This window comes from Nanorana parkeri, unplaced genomic scaffold, assembly GCF_000935625.1.
Source record: "Nanorana parkeri isolate BGI_ZX_2015 unplaced genomic scaffold, ASM93562v1 scaffold1839, whole genome shotgun sequence".
NCBI lineage: Eukaryota > Metazoa > Chordata > Amphibia > Anura > Dicroglossidae > Nanorana > Nanorana parkeri.
In genome coordinates, this window is record NW_017308107.1 from 144,616 (window position 1) to 152,156 (window position 7,541).

Below are 7,541 nucleotides of genomic sequence, written 5' to 3' on the forward strand. Positions count from 1 at the left end.
TGTACACTGTTGCTTTAATTTATATTTTAGTTTTTCACTGTCTCTTTTTGTTACTGTGAAAATTTTTTTTAAACGATAAGGTCAATCAGGGGCCATTTTTTGACACAAGAACAAGCTCGGGATATTAAAAAAAAAATTGCTTTCCTAACAATCAGGAGCCATTTAAAGCCTGTTGCATACTTAAAGCTGGACTCCAGCCTTACCTTAAAGTAGTATTAAAGTCTCGACTTTTTTCACACATATCTACTGCTATCAAAAACATTTAAAAAATGAAAACATTGGTCAAATAGGTAATAACTTACCTTAATTTGCAGTGCTCGCTCTCGGCCTGTAGAACCCAGCTTTTGCAGGAGGAAGTGTGTGCGGTCGCATGCGCAGACGATATCACCAGATGGGAGAGGAGGAGAGACAGTGTGAATGCACGCAGCCGGGAGCGTGCATGCAGGACAGACTCCGTGGAACACACAAAGACATAGGAGTCTTCGCTGGATCAGAGAGCGGCACCAGCTCTGGAGGGATTGTTGGAGACGAGTGGAAGGAAGAAGATGTTTGCATCAAGAGACATCACATAAGGTAAGTACTTAAAGCAGCATGGGGGTGGGGTGGGAGAGCAGCCTTTAGGGCTCAGTCACACTAGATGCAGGGCGTTCTGGCACGTTTTTTCCCGGAACACGCTGCCTCGCATTGCGGCTGGCTCACTTTTTAGTGGGGTAGGAGGGGGCGTGTGCGGGCCATTCAAGTGAATGGCGCCGTAGCCACGCCCTCCGGCCGCAATGCGATCCCATGCGGCGGATCGCATTGCGGCCCAGAGGGCGTGGCTACGGCGCCATTCACTTGAATGGCCCGCACACGCCCCCTCCTACCCCACTCAAAAGTGAGCCGGCCGCAATGCGAGGCAGTGCGTTCCGGCCAAAAATGATTTTACTGCAAACTGTGAGCTTATGACAGTGTATATTAGAAGCAGGAGCAAGTCAGATAGAGCCCACTTCCTTTCAGCCTGGCTGGAGGACATCCAGCATCACTCAAAACTTTCCTCCCCATCCTCACTGTCCCTGGACCACAGCTTTCATCACATGTGGGCAATACTTGGGGCAGTCTGAATGAAATGCAGACTGCTTAGGAATGCCCACTCCTCCAGGTTGACATCCACCCATCGATCATTTTGATATTTGCATATTTGCCTTCTGCTTGAATCAGGGCTGAGGGCTCTCGATTGGAGTACTGAGGCAGGGTGCTGTGATATTTTCTGGAAGCTTTGTACAACACCCTGCCAGCCCCTCCTACCAGCCTGCATTGCATAGAGAAGCTCAGAGACACAGTGATGACTTCTCAAATAAGGTAATGAAGAAAAGAAAAACTTCAGCTTTTAAAAATAACGTATACTACCTTAATTTCGCCTGCTCCGGTGACTGCAATATATTTCACCCAAATGGCGAAGTTTTGCTGGAATCTCCTGAATTTCCCAAATTTCATGGAAAGTCTCATTTTCATTTATCTCTAGCCAGAAAAATGGTCACAAAATAGAATAACACAAGTTATGAGAGGAAACGGATTGTGTAATTTCTGTTATTGCACAGAAACCCATATTGTTCATGATGTATGCATTATGTTTCCCGCAGCTGAAGCAAAGACAGCAGAGACATCAGCTCGCAATGCAGTACTTTTATCTTGTTTGTGCTTCTCAGCTCTCGGTTGAGCCTGATGCCATTGGAGAAAGGAAATCCATCACTGCATAGACAACTATTGTTCTGTACACTGTACAGCTGGGTAGTACATCACTGGCCAGTTACACCCTTTTATCAGGTCAAAAATGCAGGTTAAGAATGTTAATAGGAACAGGGATGAGGAAAATCCATTACATTTTCTCATATACTTATATATTACCAAAAATTAAGTATTTTTTTGAATACCTATCATGCAGTTTGCTGCATCAAGAGACCTAAAATCTGAACTCCTCTGTAAACTGAGTGATCGGTCCATGAGGACATCATTCGTTTTACTTTTCCCTACAATAAGCCCTTGTTGCATTACAGGGTGGATGTATAACATTTGTGTTAACAGTTGCAGATCACTGTATGTTAAAAATAGTTTAAGAGGACTTCCTGATTTGTCATCTTCTAATACGTCAAGTAGAAACAACACATTTCAAAAGACTTAGGGTTCATCCACATTATGAGTGAATATATGTTTTGGGATACCTGTGGCAGAAACCTACGAATTCCTGCAACAGGAATCCCAAATATGACATTTAGATGCGTCCACTGTCACCCGTTCAAGCTAATGATCGAGTGACAGCGGCTGCATCTGCAAGTGGTACCCAACCACTGACTTGCGAGGCCGCCTACAGCACCTTCTGCATGAAATTATGAGTATTTTTTTTTTATTTAAAATGGATTACAGAAGGCCAGGAGAACACATATTTAGCTTTTACATCTAAATGTGTACTAATTATTTCAACTAATACTATGCCTAGAACAAGTACAACAAAAAGAACACTTTTGTCTTCTAATAAAAATACTTCTTTTAATACATAAGTCATATTTTATATTAAAAAAATCTTCTCTCAGGTTAATGTTTTATTACCAAAGAAATGTTTGGTTTTTATTCATAGACGCTGTCCACAAACGTTTTCAAGGTTGTGGAACTTGTGGCCATCAATTCCTGGCCTTGCTTTACCTGCCCTGCTTTTACAAAACATATTGGGTTGATTGGCTGTCTGGGAGTAGGAATGGAACTGTACCTATACTTCACCTATATACTTCAAGATCTCTGTAGGCCATATTTTCAGTATTATCCTTTATTGGATTCCTATATTGTTTGGATGAGATGGCACTGTGTTGGATACTACTAGAGGCCTGATTATGTTGTTATGGTGGAGATGTTATTTGTTGTTTGTTTTTCCATGTTTATTATTTTAATTTATTTAAATGTGCTGCTTTTCTGGATATCTTTAACTTGTTAAATTTGCTGTTACTGTACCTTTAATATTGCAATGTTCTCTATGTAATTGTACCCTATCTTGGAAATCTACTGTATAATATTAAAAGGATAAGTAGCCTCTTAATATACTCTAATTCACCCACAATATTACGGTGGCATGCATGTTTATAGTTGTTTTTTTTTACATGATCATTATTCCAGCTGAGACTCTGATACTTATGTATAGTGATAGTAGGTTGTCCATTGTTACATCTTGTTTGCATGCTTTTCTTGCTTTTGAATTTGTCTGTAAAAAACATTTAAAACCCTAATAAAAAACAAACACTTACAAAAAAAATCTTATGTAAAACGATACAAGCAAAAATGTGACATGAAAAAAAAGAAAGAAAATAACATTCTAGTACAGTCTCTGCCACACAGTGAGAAAATACAATTTTTAGAAGGGCAGAGTGACTGGAATGAAGGAGGCTGAGCTGTTCTAGCTGACTCTGCTCAGGCACTGATTTGCTCAATGGCTTCAATTTGCATCACAAATAACTTGCCCAGACGTCAGACATAACTACAGCACGCAGAAGGATGCTTGCTGTATCATTTAGCTGGACACATGGCTGCTAAACAAGACAATTTCGCTTCCTCTTTTAATGCATGAGGAATGTTTTGCAGATATCTGATTTCTTGAAAAACAAGGTAAGTGCTTTCATTATATTTTTAATATTAACAAGTTCATTTTACAACACATGGTTCATTGAATCATAATTAATTCATTGGAATCATCAATACATCCATTTTTGTATCTAGTGATATAAACAGCAAATCAAAAGTAAAAAAGAAAATCTCAACACTGTTATTTGTGCTGTGTGACTAAAACGTACTGTAAAGTTGTAATAGTTTATATTTTTTAAGGAGTATTTTGTCACTGATTGCTGAATGGTAATACATCAATAACAAATGTAATGAGGATAATGATTGAAAAGTGTCCTTTATAGAAAATGTTTTGCTGTACATAGCAATCAACATCTTTTTATCCAATCCAATCTGAACTAGAGAAATGGAGGATGAAAGTTCATTGTTTGCTACATGAAACACATATATAATACAGCGTATTACAATATAATATATGTAAGATGCTGGTAGAGACTAAAATAATATGTGGTAGTGCTATGAAAAGAGCTAAACACTTACAAATAAACTACATGGTTAGTTAATTGTATGCTATAGATTGAGTTAGCCTCTTATTGGCAATGACCTTTTCTGCAAGAAATTTCAGTTATTGTGTTGTACATATAGAGATTGTAAATAAGCATTACTTGTACTAGTAATGTGATTAAAATCATCCATGCAATTTAGCCGTAAATAAAATAAGGTCATTGATATGCTTGGAACAAATTTCGCTTTTACAAAATAATATAATAAAATAACAATTATGAAGAAGAAAGGAATGGGCCTAATATACCAAAAGGAAATGTATAATAGTAAGGATAAATTTATACAGAGTCAATTGGCACACTTGTGTATCAGGATTATTTGACCTCATGGGTGTTTGTTTACCCGAGAAGGCAATCTTAATTTATCGACTAAATAGTGAAGTATGCACTGTGCCCTTTTTTCTATCAGTGCTTTCACATGCAACTTCAACTATTGTTCCTGCATGAAATACAAATGTAAAATTGCTAGCCAGATGTAAGGTAGGCCCCCAAAAATTACAAAAAATGCCATTTTTATTTAAGATACGTGTTTTGCTTCAGTAACATCACTTGTAGTATAGTAAAATCTCTGAGAGTATGACTTGACTATTTGACTTGTTTGGTTGGGTTTGTGGGTGACAGCAAATGTGCATCTTCTATGGAGTATGGAACATTTTATTGTGAGAATCCTGAACTACAGTAAGTGTAACAGGTATAATTTTTGTTCTTTGACTCTAAAAATGTAAACCACCAGCTTACTCTGTGCCAATGACTAATATGTTAACTGTTTGCTACATTAAACTAACTAGTAGTAAGCATGAATCAAAGGCTTATCTACTTCTGTTTCTGTGCAAGCAGTGCCTGCTTTTACATACTTTGTAAATAGTAATGGGCACATATCTTTTGGTATAGGACTTATGTAATCAAACTTGGGAACGAAAAACAATCTTACATCTTTTGGCTCATAAAGAATGTATAAAACCAATCACTAAAATCTCATAAAAACTTCAGCATGATACAGTCCCTTTTAACATTTTATAATGTGTAGCTTTCATTAGAATGTTATCAGGTTATACTGGCTTGGAGATTTTTGTACAGACACTTCCAGTTACAGGTTGACAGCTCTCTGTAACTGTTTCCCAAATTTTCTCCTGCGTTGTCACCCTGTCATGTGCTCTCGTAGTAGAGACTACAAACAGCTTTGCCACACTAAACTGCATAGGCATGTCCCACTGTTGTCACCATCTGGAAACTCACTTTGCTGCAATACTGGATAAAAAAGGTGGAAACAGATTTTTTTTTTATTTTTTAAGGAAACTGTTTATGATACACAGTGCTTTGGAAAAAGAAATGTCATCTGAAATGAGAAATATATTTCTGGGGCTGCTATGGCAATGACAGAGAGATAGCTGGGATAGCATCCAGAACTCCAGGCAAAACTTTTATTAACTCTAGGATGAAGGAGACTCTTGCATTTGAAATAATGATGGTGAAGCTGCTTGACAGGATGCAGCCTCTTGAGAAAATATGGACCCTCAGGCTAGCTATTTTCTCCCACCCTCAGGCACTTTTTACAATTGTAGCTTGGGGGTGGTATGGAGCTGCATCCACCCTCCTGTACATCACAGATGCAATTTTAAGCATTTTCCCCAACCCTTCCCCTCCCCCTCTCCACCTTATTGTTCCCTTTTTACTATCTGTCGTACTTGCTGGTGTCTCTATGTGTTTTGAGCACTGGGTCAAGAGCAAAAGGTCTATCTGTGTTTTAACACTTTATTGTATTACATATTTAGCTCAAGCCTTCATGGGTTGGTATTTAAATCGGGAAATAATTTATTTAGCTTATTTATTCCCCATGTCTGGGGTTGTTTTGTAATGCTGATATACAGCATGCACTCTCTTGTGACTGACCTGTATGTGTTGTTTTTTTAAATAAAACATTATTGAATGGAAACAAAAAACTGCCAAGTGGTTTTCCATCTCTAATTGCATTACATTTTAAGCAATTCGTATTACATATTTATTACCTAGATGTAAAAAAAACTAGGACATCTAGCAAGTGTAAAATGTCAAGATTATATGCTAGGTTCTCACAATAACTAGTCAACTGATAAAATTAATGATTTTTTAAAATTACTTGGCAATATGATCTTACAAAGACTTGTTGGTTCATAGTTGTTGAGAAATGTATTTGCTGGTTTGTCTACGAAATGTAATAACAAGGTTACAGATATCAATTTTACTGATATACTTGTACATTCAGTGGCTACTTTATTAGGTACACCTGCTACTTAATGCCATTAGCCAAACGTTGAATCATATGGTTGAAACCCACTACATAAAGCATACCATTATGGTCAGGAGATTCAGTTGCTGTTCAACCAAAGAGGAAAATAGGGAAGATGAATGGTTGAAGCAACTGACTGTTTCAGTGATTATTGGTGCTTTCAGAAAGCCCACAACTGCACAAAAGCCCAATAACCATTGTAATTTTGTAAGGTGGCCTAAATGGGTTAGAGCAGCAGGCCATCACACCAGATTCAGATTCTGTTAGCTAAATGCAGGAAAATAAGGCTTCTGAGTCAAATTTCAATTTCTGATGCAACACAAAAAGACAGGGAGGTCAGATTCGGGCTTAACAGCATGCCTCTACTGCAATGAGGTTGAACGGGAAGTTCATATTTTGTAAGAACTGCAAATCAGCATGGACTAAATGCCTAAGGAATCATTCTAGGACTTTGTGAATATATGCTGATTTCTCTTCATTTGGTGTCCTGGAGACACAACAAGTTATGAGTGGAAATCTCTTCAGAGGTAAACAATTTGAAATACAATAAATGGACTTTAAATTATAGCACCCAGGAGACAAATAACAACTAAATATATATGAGATCCCATTTTACAGATCAAAAAACAGCCAACACATTTCATTAATTAAATCCCCTTCATCAGGACCAATTGCGAAAGGGTTACAAGACATATTAACTATCCCATCACAGGCAATATAGTGGTCTGATTCCTAATAAGTAGCACCATATACAGTATATGCTGAAACAAAGCACCCTTAAAATGAAAAGCTAAGAAGCACTCCACTTCCTAAACTGTGCAATGGGATCTTAGTACAAAGTTTACAGCACGACAAATACTAATGGTCAGATAACATGTGATGCACTGTTCTAATGCAGCAATAGTTTTTATTCACTCTGTTTGTTATGTGGATAAGTATGTACTAACTTTTTTTATTAACAAATTCATTTTTTGTGTATTTGATTTCTGTAATTTTTCTCCAGTGTGCTATAATTTAAAGTCCTTTAATTTTATTACAAATTATTCAGTTACATAGGTATGGGATGATAGCACTCTAGGTCATTTTAGTTTCTCCAGTCATCCTTTAGTCACTCTTTTAATTTGGAAATC